Genomic DNA, 19,584 nt, shown 5'->3' with positions numbered 1-19,584 from the left:
CTACCATCAGTCAGGAAGTACTCAGTCCAGGTCAGCTGTATTCCTCAAATATCCCCAGGCACACTCCTACCTCAGGGCCTTTGCACATGCTATTGTCTCCTCTTGGAATGCTCTTCCCCCAATATCTGCACAACCCACTACCTCACTTCATTCAGATCTCTGTTCAACTGCTCCCCACAACCCCACCTTCCCTGACGCCAAATCTGAGATGACTCACTGGTCACTCAACCCTGGCTTTGGTCCCTTCTGATCCCTCAACAATACTAGACATCACTTAGTTCCTTATAAGCCCCTCCCTGCCCCCATAATAAAGTCAAAGTAGGCTTTATCTCGTGCTAAACTGCAACCTCCATACCTGGAACAGGGTCAGACATTTAGCAGGTGCCCAGAACATGATATGTGGAATGAGAGCTCAGGGCTAGGGATGGGGATGGGGCACAGAGGGAGATCCTGGGGTCTGTGACTCCACTGAATCAGGACTTTATATAACTATCAGAGGGAGGGCCCCCACCACTGATGAGGTGCTCACGGCGTGCAAGAAATGTTCTGAGCCTTCTTTTTAGCCCCATGACCCACACTTCCCATTTTTCAGATGAGGAAACTGAGGCTCAGAGAGGGGCTGTGATCTGCCCAAGACCACACAGCCAGGAACTTGAACTGGCCTGAGCTCTTAGAACTACCAGACTTTCCAGGATCCCTGCAGATGTGACTTCCCCCAACTTGCATACCTCCAGTGACAGGGATCTCAGCACCCATCTGAGGCTTATTCCCTTCCTGAACAGCTCTGATTATTAGAGACTTCTTTATATCACAAAGCCAAACCTAGCTCCTGTACCTGTGTTCATTCACTGGTCCCAACCTGCCACTGGCCAGACACGGCCTGTCTGGAGCCACTGCAGCCAAGAGTTCTCCGCAAAGGTCCTTCTGATATTTCTTCATCCGTTATCTCATGCCCCTGCAATCCGCGTATCCAGGATGAACAGCCTCACGTCCTCTATTGCTCCTCCAAAGCCACGGTGTCAAGTCCCACACCCTTGGGTCCAGCTGCCCGGGTCATGCCTGCTGTTAAGATCCCTCCTAAAAGGTGTCACCTGGAGCTGAGCCTCAGCACCAACATGGTCCGAGCCGTGACCGGCACCAGGGGCCCTGCTTCCCTTTTTCGGGCGCCACGCTTCCGTTAGAGCAGCGTGGATATGCAGAGCTGTGTGTCCTCACCTTGACCTAGATGTCAACCAAAGCCCCGGGCCCCTTCACATCCTGCCAGGCAGCCCCAATGCCCTCAGAACGTCCTCAGGCAGCTCTGGGAAGTATCTCTTTGGGTTTCACCCGAGGTGCTAGGTTTCCATCCACTCCCATTCCATCATGTCTTGTTAGTCTCAGCCCTCCGTGCCAGCTGCTCCACATCTCGGGGGAGCTGGCTCCTGCCCCTTGATACTATGGCACCCGCTCCCAGCTCTGTGCCATCCTGCGCTGGGTGAGCAGACCATGGCTGCATCCGTGTCACGGGCCTGCAGCTCACCACCGGGGCAGGTCGAGCACGCTGTCCAACCAGCCACACGCTCACCTGCGCTCCTTACACATCTGCAGGTATTTACTGCACACCTACTGTGAGCCTGTGATGTGCAGTATTGCAGACAGATGCACCCTGTCTTCACCGAGTTTCTGACTTACCCAAAAGAGCTTACTAAGAACACGGCCACACGGACAGCAGCAATAGCTGACAGTTATTGGGGGTTAACTGGGTTGGCAAGGCCCCGACGTACTGGGCATCTGTCTCCAAGCCAAGTAACCTTGGCCAGGGAAGGGGGCTGGGCTAGTCTGCTGTACCGCGAGCTGTTATGACACACAGAGGGCGGGCTCACTGTGTGACCCTGGGCAGGTCAGCACCTCGCCCCCTCTGGGCCTCAGTTTCCTCATCTATTCAGGGGGAGAACAGCTGAGCACCTGTGTCTCTCTGGTTTGCTGGGGCCGGCCCCAAGCCCTCTGTAACTGCTCACTGGGTCATCTCCCAGGAACTCAACTGATGCCTGGGCCTCCCCTGCTCCCAGGGGCGTTGGATCTGTCATTAGCACCTGCACTGTGTCCAGGCCTCAGAGGAAGGAGGTAGGGAGGAGGACGGAAGGGTTTTTAGCAGAAGGTCTTGGCCCTGGGAAACCACCCAGCAGTCTGGCAGGAAAAGCCCCAACACTGGCTCTGGGGGCAGCTCTTCACAGACGGCCCCCTCACACGGCCCACTCCCCGGTACCCACTCCCCAGCCCTAAGCAGCCCAGCATCCACCCCACCCACCACCGGCGCTGTGTAGACCATGGGACCCTCCTGCTCATGGCCAAGAATGATCTGTATTAAAAGTCCATCTCCTAGTCCCACCCCAGGAGTTATCTCTGGCTTTCCCAGAATCCTCCAGGCTATTCAAGGGACTGCCTCCTCCATCTGACCCCTGACTTCTCCCACCTGACCCCTGCATCCCCACCTTGCCCCTCTCCCCCCACACAACCCCTGCCCTCCCCCACCTGGCTCTGCCTCCCCCACCTGACCCCTGCTGGTCCCTTGGCCTTGGCTTCGGCAAACCCCAGGCCCCACTCAGCTGCAGCCCCGGGCACTACTCACCAGTCTCCACTGGACCCGCTCTTTCACCAGTGCCTGCGCACGCGCGGCTGCCTCTGCCTGCATGGCCTCCATTCATTCATTCAATAAACATTTATGGAGCACCTACTATGTACCAGGCGCCGGCTAGGCCCTCCCTCCCAGCTCTGCTCCCTCTCCAGGGCCCCAAGGGGTGAACATTTCCCTGCCTTCCAACACCCTCAGGGCTGTCCCAAGGCAGAGTGGTGTGTCTGGAGCCCACGGGGAGACGTGGGGGCTCCCGGTGGCAAAGCGCGCAGCCCACACGGAGGCAGCCTGGCAGGGGAGGGATGGGCAGCGTGGGGCAAGATGAAAACAGAGTCATGGGCTGACACGGGCTAGGCCTAGGCACTTCTCATGTTAACTCACTGAGTCCTCTGCACGACCTCATGAGTCGATGCTGCTGTTCCCACTTTACAGAGGAGGAAACTGAGGTTTCACAACTACTACATAGTGGTTTTGACCCTCCATGGCACCAGGCTCTGGGTCAAGAGACGCTGTGGGATCCTGTTTCATCTGGACAATGGTTTTTTAAAAAAAATTTTAATTAGTTGCCAATGATGATAACTCCGGAGGTTTTATTTTTAAAATCCTCATTTCTGGAATCCACTGAAGGCTGCCCAGGTTCTGCATCCCTGCAGAGACAGAGCAGGTGGCACAGGCCTAGGTGGACCCATCCTCCCCCCGCCTCTCTGGCTGAGGCTCCCACTGACCCCCGGGCAACAGAGGGAAGCCCAGAGTGGCGACAATTAGAATCCGGACCTGGGGGGGGAATCCCATGAGACTCCCGGTTGGGACCCGAGGGTGCTACAGTACCTGCCTCCCTGGTTCTGTGGCTCTGGGACACTCTAATGGCACGGGTCGTTTTCTTTTGGCGGGGGGAGGTCTCTAATTACGAATTTGGGATGCAGGAGTTCTACAGTGTATCTACAATCCCTTGATCCTAAAAGTCTACTGAGTCTTGGCCTCTGTGACACCAGTTCTACAGGACTTTTAGCTGCCCTGGCCCATCCACAACCCCTGCTTGCCTCCAAGCAGGCCCACTGGAGTGGGGACCCCAAACCAGGAGAGCACCCATACAGCCTCCGAGACCTGCCTGTCAACCTGTGGGGTCCCTGGCTCTCCAACCATGCTGCTTGGGTGGCCGGGTCAAGTTTGGGGCTCCTGTTGGGGTTTGAGGGTTACTTGCTCCCAAACAGGATTCCCACTCCGTGAAACGCTGCCAGTCAGGCTGCGCTGAGGTTCCAGCCAAGGCCGCTGTGAACACCAGGAGGCCTAAGGCCTTGTCCGCTGAAGCCACGCCCTGGAGGAGGGCCTGCGGCAAAGGGCTCCCTGGCCTTCTGGAATGGCCCCCTGCTCTTGCCTCTCCCCACAGACCTCAGGATCCTCTCACTCTGCTCTCCTGGGACTCCTGCCCACCCTCCCCACTGCCTCTCCCAGGCCCCAGCACCCGGGGCCCCATAGCCAGCCAGCCAGGGCCAGGCTGAGACCCCTCCCAGGGCCGCAGCCCATCACAACCCCAAACCAGGCGGTCGTATGGGGTCCCTCTTCTGGCCCTGAGACTAGCTTCTCTGGTGCGGATGGCGGTGGCGGGGGGGAGCTTGCAGGGGCCTGCAGCTGTGGCGTCAGAGAACAAGGAAGCCCTGTTCGTGCAGAAGGAGCCCCGGAAATGCCCGGGGTGTGGGGGGGCTACCCCATGGACTGCCGGCTGCGCTGAGACCACAGCCCAGGACATGTGGCCACCAAGCCCGCATGGCCAACCCATGGGGACCGGCCCTCCCTAGCGTTCTCCCAGAAGGACAGGCCACATTCAACTCAAATCCTGGCTCTGCCACTGAACGAAGAGCATGGCCCTGGCAGGCAATTTCTTTCCTCTGAGTCTCAGTCTCCGCTTCTGCAAAATGGGACTAGAAGGGCACTACCTCAGAGGGTGGGAGAATGAAAGCTTCAGAGCAGGGTATGGCACATAGTAAGTGCTCAATAAAGTTAGCTGCCTCTAGAATGGTTGTGGCCCGGCTCACAGGCGTGGCACAGTGCCCGGCACACAGCGGGTCCCCATCACCCACTGCTACAACAGTGGTGGCAAGGAAGGGATGAGGCCTGGCCCCTGACAGTGTCTGCCTTCTTGCCTGTTCCTGCCCCCCAAAGGCTCCCGCCCCTGCCTTCGGCCTGTTCCTCAGCCTCGGTTTCTCTCCCGTTGCCAAAGCACAATGGCTGTTATAATTAACAGATTACCTCAGTGCGAGAGCTGTGGTCCTTTGAAAATTGGGTTGAATGACAAGATCCCGGCAGATGGTAATTTCTTTTCATCCCCTGCTCCCTCTTTCTCTCTCTCTCGCTTCAGCCCTGTTCCACACGCAAATGTTTTTTCCCCTTTCCCTCCTTCCCAAACACCCTCCTCCTCAGAGCCTCCTCCTTGGGATGGCAGGGGAGACTATGGTTCTGCTTTCCAGCGAAAGCCAGGTGGGAACTGACCCTCCTGGGCCCCTCTGTGAGCCTGGCACTGGGCAAAGTGCCCGACACAGGTGACTTCTGTCATCTCCCGGCAGACCTAAGTCCATATACCTCGGGATTCCTCCTACCTGCCAGGCCGCTCCCCCTTGGGCTACTTTGCAGTGACCTTCTCTGAGGTCCTGGTTCCGGTCCTCTGCTCTGCCCAAACCTGCTTCCCCACTCCCACCCCCCAGCATCTCCATCCCTCTCAGGGTCTCTGTTATCAGCTTGGTACTGACCGCCAGCTGCCTCTGGACCTCTCCCTGGCACCTGAACCCCACAACTGGACTCGCCTCCCACTGCCCACATGCTCCCCAGCCCTGCTCCCCTGCCCGGTCCCTGAGCCAGCTCGAAGCGGCCCCAGCTGCCCACATCTGGAAGGCCTTTGTACCCTCCCACTGCTCCCGCCCTGCTTCAGCCTCCTTCCTCACCCCAAATGAGTTTCTCAGTCAGAATCCTCACTGGTCTCCCAGCCTCCAACATTCCTGTGCTCAAAAGCCTTCCCTGGCTCCCTAGTGATCTGGGAAATTTCCAACAGACATCTGAAGCCCAGCCCCTGGGTTCCTGCGGAGCTGGTTCCTGCTTTCCTCTCCTGCCCTCCTGCCTGCCCCCACCAATTAAGATGGTCTGCTTGGGGTCCCTCCTGTGGGTTCCCACAGCCACCTGGGCTTCTTCCATCACAACCGAACCCAAACTGCTGCTTTTACTCCTGAACTGAGTTCTCCAAGGAAGGGTCTGAGTCTCCATTAAAGCCCAGCACCAGGCACCCAGCAGGTGCTGAATAAACATGTTAATGACTGAATGAAAGAGGCCTGCTCTCTCCCTTTATAGACAAGGAAACCGAGGCTCAGAGTAATTAATGGCTTACTCACAAAGATCACACTGTTTGTGCGACACAAAAGCAGGATTTGAACCCAGGTCTGTGATTCCATGCCAGTCTTTTCCACTGCCTGGGGAGGGCTGTGTGGGTCAGCTTCGGCACAGATCTCGGAGGATCTGAACCTCCCTCCAGCCTCAGCTGGATGATAAGAAAACGGTGCTCCCTGCCCAGGCTGTCACTGCCTCGACCTTCCTTGGACCCCCAGGGCCTCAGTCTGCTCATCTGTAAAGTGGGAAGGAGCCCTGCCTCACCCCCATCTCAGAGGGCGGCCGCAGGGGCAGAAGCTCAGGCCTCGGAAAAAGCCGGTCCTGCTAACAACATCTGAGGGTTTGCCCACCCTCACCTCCAAACCCAACTGTGTTCCCCTTGGCAGGTACTCCTCAGAGCTTGGGGGTTCCTAGCATGGCAGGTGTAACACAGGACAGAGACCCGCGCCCCCCCCCCCCCAACAGTGACAGCTAGTGGAAGAAGCACGGGGGAGCTGGGAGTCAGATCATAACAGGCAAAAGCTTCCCTCTCAGCCTCGGTGTCCTCATCTGTGAACTGGGCCCAGTAATGCCCACTTTACGGGATTGCCATGGGGACTAATGTGTAACATGTCTAGGAAGGTACAGGCACCACCATGGCCACATGTTCTACGGGAACGTGATGGTCAGGTGTACCCAGGAGAGAGGGGAGGTGAAGGGGGTGGCACAAAGCAGGACCACTGTTCCTCACTCTCCATCCTCAACAGCTCACAGAATAGAGCTCACACCCCGACATGCAGCCCTTGGGCCCCTCCCTCCCTCTCTGAACTCGTACCCCACGACACCCCTTCACAACCTATGGAGTTGCAGAGACACCCATCTGCATGTCCCCTGGGCCTTTGCTCATGCTCTTCCTGAGCCTGGGGTACCATTTCCACCTTCCCCACCCCCTGCAGCCCAGACCTCATGCCTCCTCCTCCAAGAAGCCTTCAGAGATTTCCTTTCCACAGGGAGAGTGTGGGCCTCTCTACTCTGCCCCCGTGCCCTGATTCCATCCCCATGGACTCCTGGAAGGATCCTAGAGATTGTCTCACCCCACCTCCCTTCCCCCCATTTTACAGATGGGGAAACTGAGGCACAGGCGAGGGACAGCAGCTCTCCAGGGATGTACTTGAACCTAGGTACCTCTGCTGCTTCCAGCCCTACAGGCAGCTTCTCTCCTGGAGCTGAGCTGTCATTGTTTAGCCCTTGCCTGTCTTCTCCACGCCCCCCAGCCTGGAGCTACCTGAGGATGGGACTCCATCTTCCTCTCTGTGCCCCCACCCCAGTGCCTAGCCTAAGGCCTGGCGCATAGTAGGCACTCAGTAAATGTCTGTTGAATTGAATTGCGCTCAGGGCGGCCAGTCGTCTCTGCTCTGTAAGAGAAGCATAGAGTTAGTGGAGCCGTTCCCGTGGCGACAGGGGTGGGAACCAAGCTGGTGGGGTGAGGAGGCGGCCTGCCCCAAGGACCCTGAGGGGCTCTGGAAAGGATAAGGGGTCTGGGAAGCTGGAACATTCGGACTTAGATGAGTCCGAAATCCTGCCCCAACAGGCAGCGTGGCCCTGGCAGCTCACACCGCCCCTAGGGCCTCGGTGGCCTCATCTGTCCAATGGAGATGACACTCCAGTCCCTAGGAGCTCTGAGGACAGCTTGTGATGAGGACCAGAAGAGACGTGAGGAGGGTAAACAGTGACTCCAGCTCACAAGCACTGAGGGCTCAGTGCCTGAGACGCCAAGTTGGGTGGGAATTATGGCCCATTCTACAGATGAGGAGACTGAGGCTCGGAGAGCAGGGCGGCTTCCCCGAGGTCACAGAGCCCAAGTGCTTGAGCCCATGCTGTACTCACAGTCTCCCTGCAGAGGAGGGAAGCGAGGAATAACAAACCCCAAAGACACAGAACCCACCAAAGGGTGGCCAGAGCCCAGGCCCAGGCTGGCGAAAAAACTCCAGGCCCAGCGTGAGCCCCGGGGCTGTGCTGGTTCAAAGCCAACCTCAGATCCAGAGGCTGCAAAGGCCTGGGCAGGCCCTGGTGTTAATATAGACCAGCAGAGACTATAAATACACAGCCAGGCTGGGCACTGCAGGGCCAAGCCCGAGGAGCAGCCCAGTGGGGGCTCTAACCCCAGCCCTGCCCCACAGGCCCCTCCCTGGTTTCCCCGTCTGTCAACAGCAGGCTACACCACGACCATGATGCCTCAGGTTCTTTACCCAGCAACCTTCAGTTCTGTGACCCAGCCAGGCCAGCAGGGGCGCCTTGCAGCCCAGGCTAGAGACCCAGGAAGGAACAAAAAAGGATGTGAGAGAGGCTGCCCTCATCCACCTGGGACAACCAAGGGAGGGCTTGGCTGGGCCTCTGCTCCCTGGCCTGGAGCCCAGGAGAGGCAGGAAAAGGGGCCTAGATACCAGCCATTCCCTCATTCACTCCCTCATTCATTCCAACAGCCATTCTTCGACCATCTCCTGCTGGGAGCAGAGGACTCACAGCCAAAAGACACAGCCTCAGGTAGAAGCTCCAGCGGGGAAGACAGCAAGATAAACAAGCACCTCTCCCCCGCAATCCATGTCTGGGTCCAGAGGCCGTCCTCTGGCTCCCATGCCCCATCCGAGCTTGCCTCACCAGATACTCGCTTCACACTCGCCTTGTGCCTGGACCAGGACCTTGTCAAGGACAGGGATGGGGAAGGCGATCTCACTCACCCTGTAAACCCAGAGACCAACACAGCACCCAGGAAGCGCTACATAAATGTTCACAAAAGGATGAAAGAATGAATAAAACGCCACAGAGATTCAAAGAAAGGACGTCCATACACAAGGCCGTGACACGGGCGCAGGGGGAGGTGGGGCAGCTGGAGGGAGCCCGCACGCTTTATATACCGCTTGCCCACTTGAAGGATGGGGAGAGTGAGGCTGAGAGAGGCTAGGAGATGTGCCCAAGGACCCAAAGCTACAAGAGTGGCCGAGGACCCACAGCTCCCCGCACACAAGACACCAGACACAAGGGCTGGTGCACACAAACTCCCGGTACGGCTGCTGCGAGCATCAGAGCGATAATGTTTGCAGAGTCTGGACTCCCCAAAGGCTGAGCACAGGGGAGGGTGCAGTGTCCCATTTTACCCCCAAAGCCTTAAAACAGCTCTGAGTGGCAGACAGATCCTCACACTACAGAGAAACTGAGGCTCTGAGAGGGCATGTGGGATCTCCCAACCCCGGGCCCAACAAATAGCCTGAAGGCCCTTCCTGGTCAGTGCATCGGCGGGACCCTCCTGCCAGCCGGCAGTTCCACCTCCATCCCCTCTGAAATTCACTGGCAAGGGGTGTAGACCTGGGCCCAGGCCTGACTCTGCCTCTGCCAACTGGGTGACTTGAGCAGGGAGCAGCCCTCTCCGAGCCTCAGCTTCCCCAAGACCCATCGCCTCTGCCCCACGCAGCTGCTTCAAGGAGCAGATGAGAGACCAACCCCCGTACAAACTGTAAAGTGCTAGCCATATTCAAGGGAGTTTAATTATTACTGTTATACTTTCCTTGTCCTTCCTCAACCACTCCTCTGCCATCCTTTCTAACAAGGCAAGTTTTTATCAGATGCCCGCACTACGCCTGCCTCTGGTGCTAAGGAGCCGTCACGAATTTCATCCTCAGGATACTAGGAATCAGGTACTATTTTTATGCCCATTCTGCAGATGAGGACATGGAAGCTCAGAGAAGTTAAGTGACTTGCTCAAGACCACACAGCAAGAAATGAGAGCACTTAGCCATGACCCTGTATATCTGCCCCCAAGTATCCATATATTCAGCCCTTTGTAGCCACATATTCAGCCCTTTGTAGCCGCTAGAGTCCTCTGGTTCATTAATGCCCACCTGCTCCCTGGTTTAACCAACTTCCCAGAGGTATGCAATATTCATATTTCCATCAGCAGCAGCTCACACACCCCTCTCCAAGGCCTTCGGGAGCCCCATTAATCATTCAGACACACCTGCATATTCATAAACTTCCAAATTAATACGGGTCCCTTATTACTTCGGGCCTGCCACCTGCATTTAAGATACTTCAACTTCATTCATTATTAAACTCCCCTGATAAATGATCACATCCTTCCTTCACAGAGTGGGGCAACGCCCAGGCCCCCAAGCTGCTAGGTCTGCACCGGCTGCCGTGTGACCTTGAGCCAGGCCCTCACCCTCTCTGGGCCTCCTGCATAAAATCAGGCAAAGGACAGTCTCTAAGCACCGCCTGGGTTTGTCAAAGTCGGCCCGTCCCATCCTCTGCAGACTCCTTCGACCCCTCCCTGCACCTATGCGTCTTTCTTGGACTCACATGACCCTCTGTTCTTCACAAAACGGGAACCAGTCCTCTCTGTAGTTTTCCTTATCCTCCCCCACCAGCAGCCTCTCTCATACCTGGTCCTGGGCCTGGGCTTTGTAGCCAGCATCAACCGTCCCTGAGCTAAGCTGGCTTGGCAGACCACATGTCCCAAATCAGAGAGGCTAACTGGCCCTCGGGGCCAGCAAGGGTGGACTCCAGCTACCACAAAACAATAATGAAACAACAATAACCATAACAGCGCCCAGCATCTCCGGAGCACATACCCGCCCCAGGGTTTGGGCGAAGTCCCGTACTGCCTCATCCTTCTTAGAACCCCCTCCGCTTTACAGATGGGAAAACCAAGGCCAGTGAGGTCACGGCCGTCTCCCCATCTCACCGGGGGTCCCCAGTTCCTCACCGTCACTCAGGTCAGCTGGAGGTGGGCCACTCGGCCACCACCTTGCCCCGGCCCCATCCTTCCCTGACTGGTTCCTCTATACGCCAATCCGTGCCTAATGGGCTGCAGGCAACCCAGAGTGGAACCTCATTCCCCAGCAGATGCCCTGATCGATCTCCATCACGCCCGGCACAGAGCAGAGGCTGTGAACGAAGCGTGAGGCTGCCGCTCCACTGCCCTCCCCTCTGCTCCACGGGCGTCTCTGTGGGGGGCTGCCGCCAAGGCAGCAGGCCAGGCCGTTGCCTCGTACAAAGGCTGGGCCTGAGGCTTCACTCCCTGGCTGTGAGACTGTGGGCCCGTTACCAAACCTCTCTGTGCCTCCGTCTCATTATCTGAATCACACCCGACTCCACCCTCTTCCTCATCCCTCATCTCCAACCCACCCTGATGCCTGCCCGGGCCACACATCTGTGTGCCCAAGCCACTGACGGCCCCCGTCTGGATGGCAACACTGCCTTCCAGCATCTCCAAGTGTCCCCTGGGTTCCTCCCCTACCCTCTGCTTAGCTGCCAGAGAGCCTCTCAAAATAACCTGCTTATTGTGGACCCACTGAGGGCCCGGCCTTAAGGCCCTTCCAGAAAATTCCGTGGCTCCAGGCTGAAGCCAAAAGTCCTCCTAAAGGTCAAGGCCCTCTGAGGCCTGGCCCAACCGCCCACTCCAGACCCTCCCTCCTGCGTTCCTCCCAAGGCAGCTCTCCACTCTGCCGCAGTGACTCTCCCGTCTCTTGTCTGACCCTGTGATGGTGTCTGCCCCTCCCACGTCGCCCAGCCAGTGAGCATAGGGTGTTCTCCGCGGCACCTCCAGCCCCCCACACAGTGAGCCCAGCAGCACTGTAGGCTGAACGAACACCTCTGTCAAGACGGCAAACCCACGGGGCTGCATCAGTGTCAACAGGGAACCCGGGAAGACCCGGTGAAGGCCTCACCACTCTTTGGTCTGCATGCAGACACAGCCCTCACTCAATAGCATGACGAGGTAAATGTCATCAGACCCATTTCTCAAGCGAGAAAACGAGGTTCAGAAAGACAAAGTGGGCTCCTGGGTCACCACTAGGAAGTGGTGGGGCCAGGATCAACCCCTGCTGCCCGGGCCTGAGCGCCAGACACTAACTACACGTCAGACCTTAGTGAGGTTTTACATTAACTCATTCAACCCTCTCCACAGCCCTGTGAGACGGGCGTGATTATATACCCACTTGAGAGATGGAGAAACTGAGGCCCAGAGCAGTGAGGCCACTCACCCAAGGGCACACAGCTAGGAAGTGGAAGAGCCCGGGACACACCAAGTTGTGGCCGTGGAGCTAGTCTGTTCCTCCAGCTCTGCTCAAATCTCCCCAGGCCTCCGCGGCCAGAGGTGCCCTGGGTGAGAAGCCCACTGTGGCTCCCTCACCGGCCCCGGCTCCATGGCAGCAAGGACTTGAGCTACGCCCTTCCCTTTCGAGCCCTGGATCCCTCACGTGGAAGAGGGTGACAAGACAGCCCAGGTGTCCCTTCATCAGCGGCACACGATCCACACGCCTAAGGGCCTACAACGCACCAGGCCCTGAGCTGGCAAAACCAGTCTCTGGCCCGCAGGGGATCACCAGTGGGTGGGGGACCCCGGGTGGGAAGGGGCAGGGGCCTCATTCGGGGTTCAGGGGCAACAGGGTACAAGTGCCTGCCTGCTGCCACCAAGAGCACCACAAAGCCAACAGGAGGCCAGAAGAGAAGCTGATGGTTAACCGGGAGGGCTCAGGACCTCTGAGGGATCCCCGAAGCGGCTGCACCCTGCCAACTAGACATTCCACGTCTAACGAGCGCCTGCTGTGTGCCTGGACTAGGATGGCACACAGTGGAAGAAACAAAGATGGGCGAGGAAGTCAGCGGCCAGTAGGGGACCCACTGGCAAAGGGAAACCCAGCACCCATGCCCTGGGGGTTTCTGCTATTTAAGGAAACCCTCCTGCAAACTAGTTTGTAAAACAGAGAACCAGCCTCTAATTTCTCTCATGAAGAATCTGAATTTTCACAGATCAGGGTTGCTCAAAGCAGGGTAACACTCGTGGATTTCCAGGTGCTTCCCCACTGCACTCTCAGTGTGAGCGCTGAGGGTTTGGGGACCACGGCCAGGGTCCGCTCTCCGCCCCAGGCCCCATCTTAGGGGTCTGCACGCAGAAGGTGCTCAGTAATTCTGGCCAAGCAAACTGTTCGTGCATAAGTTCCGGAGCCCGGTACCAAGGCGGCACCACGTGTCGCTCTGTGCCCCCAGTACCAACAAGAGGCCTGGCACAGAGGAGGTGCCTGGGGCATAGGGAACTGAAAAAGCACAAGAACCACACAGCCCCCAGGCATGTCATCCCCAGCTGGCCTCTGCCCCCACCCACCTGCCCACCGCCCCACTCGCTGAGTGGGCCCATTACTACTAATGATGACAACAGGGCCTCCCAGCTCCGTATCATCAATAATATGACCACTGGGGCCTTGACCAGTGCCGAGGTTCCCACGTACACCCTGACCCCAGCCCGCTCAGGGCAGTGTGGTCAGGCAGGGGCGGAGGAACACGGGAAGCGAGGGAATGTGAATGGAGCCCCTACTGGGAGCCTCACCTGGGCCAGGGGGCTGACACAGCTGAACTTGAAGGAGGCCCAGAAGCTCTTATCTGGGCACATGGGGCCTCTGTTTACAGAGGAGGAGACTGAGGCTCTGAGAGCAAAAGCAGCTGATCTGGGGCCTCACGGCCAGTGGCAGCCGAGTTAGGGATCAGAGCCTGACTCCTGCCTACTCTCCTTTCACCTGATCCAGGAGCCTTCGAAGCCGAAGGAGGGGAGCGATTTTTCACCCAGTGTCCAGGGCTGTTACAGGCATTCCAGGAGGCCACAGGCACTGAGGACAGAGAATCAAGACCGGGGTCCCAAACAACCTGGATTCAGACCCTTGCTCTGTACCCCTCCCAGCTGTGTGGCCTCAGGCAGGCTGAAGAGCTTCTCTGAGCCGATTTCTCATCTTTCCCCAGGGATGGGAGGCTGCCCTGCGGACCTGCTGTGAATGTTAAGTGAGACTGAAATGACCACAGCCGGTAACTACAGAGCATCTCCCAGGCTGGGCAGCAGGTGGATTAACTCCCCTAAGCCTCGCAATGACCCCACAAGAGTCAGGTTCTAACAATATCCCCATTTTAGACAACGAAATGAAGGCACAAAGGACCTACCCGAAGCCTTGCAGCTGTACGTGTGGAGCTGGGCGTGCAGCCCTGGGCAGAGAAAGATCGCCCCGGGGCGGGGGCGCCGGGTGGGCGGGGAGGTCCTCAATAATGATATTCCTTTCTTTCAAAGGCAGTCTGAATAGACTGGCCTCTCCCACCTCCACTGCAGCCACCTGCTGCGTCCTCCTCCCACCCCCCAGAGCCGAACCCTCTCACCATCTCCAGCCCGGATCAAATGCCACCTCTTCCACTGAGCCTTCCCTGAGCTCTGCCACACTCCCTCCACTCCATGCCAGCCGGTAAAGCTCCTCGGACCAGAGGGGTGCGGCGGATGCAACTTCCCGAAGCAGTCTCATGGGGCACGGCTCTGCTTGGAAGCCTCCGGTGCCTCCCTAGTCCTTATCCCGCATTCAAGATCGGGCTTGGCCCTGTCTCTGCAAATCTGTCCTCCAACACGCCTCCTGTAATGAGGGTACAGTCAGAACAAACAGCGCCCCACTCTGCACACACATGCCCCTCCCACCACCCTGCTCTGGGCCACCCTGTCCTGTGACTCCTCCCTTACTTGTGTCTCTCCCTCGACCCCTCCTCTACCACCACCAGCCTCCCATCCCTCAACCCGACCCCAGAACAGAGAACCTCTGAGAACTCCCCTCCCCAGTTCCTCAGCTCTTGCCACTCCCTCGGTCCTGGATAGCATCACGTGCAACCCTGTTTCTAAAGCCCCTGCGTGAGCCCTGCTGCTGGAAGACGCACAGCCTGGACTCCTTCCCCGGGCCTTGCCCTCCTCCCCAGACTCCTGCGTCCTCCTTCCCCACGCTCAGGCCCTAGCACGAGAGCGTCTCACCCTTCTCACCCAATACCTCTGGCCTTTCCCCTTGAAATTCCCACAACCTGGTATGCCCTACCCCCACCTCCTGAATGCTACTCCTCAGACTCAAAGCTGCCTCCTACAGGAAGCCCTCCAGCCTACCCAGGCATCAGTCAGCCTACTCTGCCTTCCCCTTGGCTGTGGGATCCCTGAAGGCAGGGACTGTTCTCATTCACCCCCAACCCCCCCAGAACCCTGCAAGATGCTTGGCCCACACCAGATGCTTGAGAACCGTCTGCCGAAAAGACACGCTGCTTCCCTCCTGAGCCTTCCCAGAGCTCCTGGCGGCAGAGGGAACAAGTTCATTAGCCAAGCGCGACCAGGGTGAATCCACCCGCTTCTCCCCACCTCCACTGGCCTCCAGCTGCACACCTGAACTACTGCAGTGGCCATCACCTTCCTCCCTGCTGACACGCTCACCTGCCTGCTGACTCCCATCACATCTGAATAAAATCCACAGCCCTCCTTGACTTCACGTCTTCACCTCTCTCCTCACTCACGTGCTCCAGCCCCACGAAAGGCCACCTTGCTCCTCTTGGGTGAATGAAAGAAGGAGGATTTGCAGCTTCCTGATCCCTGACCCTCACTGTGTCTGAATGCAGCCTCAAAGCCCCTGGAGGGCAGGACCCTGTCTTACTCCTTATAAGAATCTGCAGACCCAGAACAGAGAAGGAGTTCAAAAGTTTCCATGAAAAAAAGACAAATGAGTGCTGGGTTCAAATCCTGACGCTCCTGCCTGGGCCTCTTTCCCCATTTGTAATCACAGACCAGGGTCCTTACCTTGCCTTCTTCACAGGGCGGGGGAGCGGGAAAGGGAACGTGGGGATCAAAAGGTAGAGATCAAATGACAGCAGCAGCCTGAAAGTGTTCTAAAACCACGTATCACTACACACCTGGAAGGGACTTTTCATTCCAAGGCAGTGAGAACAAGGCTGAGGTTAAGTATTTCACCCACTCATTCATTTAGTACCATGTCTCAAGCCCTGGGGCAGGAGCAGGGCCTCGCAGTGACCAAGACACAGGTGGCTCAGCCCTGAGGAAGTTCACAGCTCAGAGGCAGTAGCGCAGGAGACCAGTTATTTGGGGGAGAAAGTGGGGGTGCCGTGGGGCTTCAAGAAAAGGTGGCCAAGGCCCGCTAGGGGTGTCCGGGAAGGCCTCCTAGAGAAAGGGTCAGCCAGCTCTCAGTTCATCCAGCTCCACCGGAAACCAAGGGACCCAAAGAGCCATGTCAACTAGCAAAGGGGGCAGACCACCCCCACAAGCCAATGTCATCTCAGACGAGCATGTACTGCTACTGTCCCCATTTCACAGATGAGGAAACTGAGGCCCAGAGAGCTAAAGTTGGGTGCCCCAGCTCTTGGGCAGCAAAGCTGGTGGTCCCTGGGCCTCCCGAACCTTCTGCAGCCCCTGGAGAGGCTGGAAACCGTATCTAGAATATTCAGCCTCTGAACTAAGGGCCAAGCCGCTCTGATGGCATCCAGGTCAGCTGCTCCCAAACACAGCGAGGACAGCCACAGCTGCAGAAGGCTAGTGCCAGGCACACAGTAGGCCATCAGGAAACAGGTGGATCTGAAGAAATCACAGAAAACAGCCAAAACAAATCCTCCTTCCGCGGGAGCAGCTTCCTGTGGGCTGAGGGTCAGCTGGGAGGCTGGTGAGGTTCCAGGTACAACACTGGGCCCAGGGAACCCTCTCTTTAATGCATGCAAATGATCGGCATAAATGTCTGCTTACTTAACTTCACAAATGTTAACAAGCTCACAAAAAACGTTATTCTTCCTCAGCCCCACGACACCTTTCATTTGTTTCATTCCGTTTTCCTCCCTCTCCCAGCCTCCTGTGAGAGAAACAAAAAGCCACAGATTTGGGTGCTTCTGTGCCAAGCGGATCTGCCCCCCCCCACCGCCCCCACCACTCTGCCCCCACGAGGCCGGAGGGGAAAACCCCCAATAAGGAATCCAAAGTCCCAGGATGGGCCCTGCTCCCTCCCCCACAGCTGTGTGACCTTGGACTCTGACTTAACCTCTCTGGTTTAACTGGCTCATCCACAAAGCAGGAATTGCACTTGCGCCCTGCAGCCCTCCGGGTCCCTTGGTGTGAGGATCAAACATGGTAATCCGAGTGAGGTTTTGAGTTTGCTCCTGGCACAGAGGAAGCCCTCAATAAATGTTAGCCCTTGTTCTCATGTAAAGTAGAGTTAAATATCCCCCTCCCAGTTAATCCATTTGTAGAGCCTGCCTTCTGGGGCAAGCCGGCAGCTCCAAACGCAGCCCAGATCACTTCTGTTGGCAGTCTCAGTATTGATACAAATCCGGGTTTGATGCCATTAGGCAGAGCCTGAGCGCTGGCGTTTACCACGGCCCCACCTCACCCTATTGCCTTCCTCTGCCCGGATGCACACTTTTCGTGACCCGGCCCCTGTGGGCACCTGAGTTTACCACCCCTAGTTTTTGCCTCTCAAAAGCTTTTAGGGACTTCCCTGGTGATGCAGTGGTTAAGAATCCGCCTGCCAGAACACTCTATGACATAAATCACAGCAAGATCCTTTTTGACCCACCTCCTAGAGTAATGGAAATAAAAACAAAATTAAACAAATGGGACCTAATGAAACTTAAAAGCTTTTGCACAGCAAAGGAAACCATAAACAAGATGAAAAGACAGCCCTCAGAATGGGAGAAAATATTTGCAAACGAAGCAACTGACAAAGGATTAATCTCCAAAATATACAAGCAGCTCATGCAGCTCAATATCAAAAAAACAAACAACCCGATCCAAAAATGGGCAGAAGACCTAAATAGACATTTCTCCAAAGAAGACTTACAGATGGCCAACAAACACATGAAAAGATGTTCAACATCACTAATCATTAGAGAAACGCAAATCAAAACCACAATGAGATATCACCTCACACAGGTCAGAATGGCCATCATCAAAAAATCTACAAACAATAAATGCTGGAGAAGGTGTGGAGAAAAGCGAACCCTCTTGCACTGTTGGTGGGAATATAAATTGATACAGCCACTATGGAGAACAGTATGGAGGTTCCTTAAAGAACTAAAAATAGAATTACCACACGACCCAGCAATCCCACTACTGGGCATATACCCTGAGAAAACCATAATTCAAAAAGAGTCATGTACCACAATGGAACATGGAAGCAACCTAAGTGTCCATCGACAGATGAAAGGATAAAGAAGATGTGGCACATATATGCAATGGAATATTACTCAGCCATAAAAAGGAATGAAATTGAGTTATTTGTGGTGATGTGGATGGACCTAGAGTCTGTCATACAGAATGAAGCAAGTCAGAAAGAGAAAAACAAATACCGTACGCTAACGCATATATATGGAATCTAGAAAAATGGTACTGATGAACCTAGTGGTAGGGCAAGAATAAAGATGCAGACTTTGAAAAGAGACTTGAGGACACAGTGGGGAAGGGGAGGCTGAGACATAGTGAAAGAGTAGCACAGACATACATACACTACCAAAGGTAAAATGGATAGCTGGTGGGAAGCAGCCGCATAGCACAGGGAGATCAGCTTGGTGCTTTCTGACCACCTAGAGGGGTGGGACAGGGAGGGTGGGAGGGAGGCTCAAGAGAGAGGGGATATGTGTGTGCCGTACAGCAAAAACTAACACAACATTGTGAAGCAATTATACTCCAATAAAGATGTATGAAAAAGATAAAATAAAGAATCCGCCTGCCAATGCAGGGGACACGGGTTCGATCCCTGGTCCGGGAAGATTCCACATGCTGAGGGGCAACCAATCCCACACCACAACTACTGAACCCCGCGCACCTAGAGCCCGTGCTCTGCAACAAGAGAAGCCACTGCAGTGAGAAGCCCGTGCACAGCAACGAAGAGTAGCCCCCGCTCGTCGCAACTAAAGCCTGCGTGCAGCAACAAAGACCCAACACAGCCAAAATAAATAAATGGATAAATGGATAAAAATTTTTTTAAAAAAAGCTTTTACGACGGGTGTTATCATTGATGGCATCATTAGGCCCAGCTCACAGATGAGGAAACTGAGGCTCAGGAGGGGCAGCAACTTACCCACAGTGCCTGAGGAAGGGGCTGTGGAGCCAAGGAGAGTTCCATCACCAGTCCTGGCCATTTTCTCTCCAGAGCCCCTGCCCCACCATGCCAGCTTGAGAGACACCTCCCTGGCACACAGAGGAGCAAATGGCCTATTAGACAGATGATGGGAGACCCAGCACTCAGCCTCCACGGGCTTAGGACCAGGTGGGAGGCTGAGCAGGAGCCAGGGCCTGCCCTGGGCCTCGTCCCAGCTCACTGCTGAGTTTGCCAAGCTCGGCAGAGTCCAGAACGGGGGACTCCAAAAGATGGGGGCTGGGGGTGAGAGCTGGCATTTCCCTCTCAGGTTCCCTCTATGTCCTCCACCTTGACTGCACCACCAGGAATGGCCCTGGCCAGACACTGCACCTCGTCTGCCCACACTGGCCCCCTTCTGCTAGCACGAAGCCTACAAAGCCATGACTCCAACCGCTTCAGTCAGAGTTACCACCAGCTACACCCCCATGATCTCCCATTTCACAGAAGAGAAAACTGAGGCCCAGGCAAGAGAAGCACATTCCCTACGGTTACAACAGAGGGAGACTCAAGCTCCGGCTTTCAAAGACCTGGCTTGTGCTACCCTCCAGCCAGCACCAGCCAGCAAGATCCAGAAAACAGGGCCACACTAGAAAGGTCAGCCCCTGAAGCACCAGCACCACCCGACCCCACGCCGGCCTTGATTTCCCCATCTGC

At 56.3% G+C, this 19,584-nt stretch overlaps 1 protein-coding gene across 3 annotated transcripts in view; it reads right to left on the bottom strand.

Moving 5' to 3' along the window:
• Positions 1-19,584, bottom strand: part of ELFN2 (extracellular leucine rich repeat and fibronectin type III domain containing 2) — a 52,100-nt gene that overhangs the window by 9,102 nt on the left and 23,414 nt on the right. The window contains exon 1 of one of the 3 annotated variants that reach the window (XM_032645857.1): positions 2,609-2,926. The exons of the other annotated variants lie outside the window; for them this stretch is intronic. The gene's annotated coding sequence lies outside the window, so the exon portion shown is untranslated. Of the gene's footprint in view, positions 1-2,608; positions 2,927-19,584 lie in introns of those variants that run through there. 3 annotated transcript variants of the gene reach the window in all.

Source organism: Phocoena sinus, chromosome 10 (genome assembly GCF_008692025.1).
Source record: "Phocoena sinus isolate mPhoSin1 chromosome 10, mPhoSin1.pri, whole genome shotgun sequence".
Taxonomy (NCBI): Eukaryota; Metazoa; Chordata; class Mammalia; order Artiodactyla; family Phocoenidae; genus Phocoena; species Phocoena sinus.
Note: the sequence above shows the minus strand (reverse complement) of the source record. Positions and strands in the feature narration are given on the sequence as shown.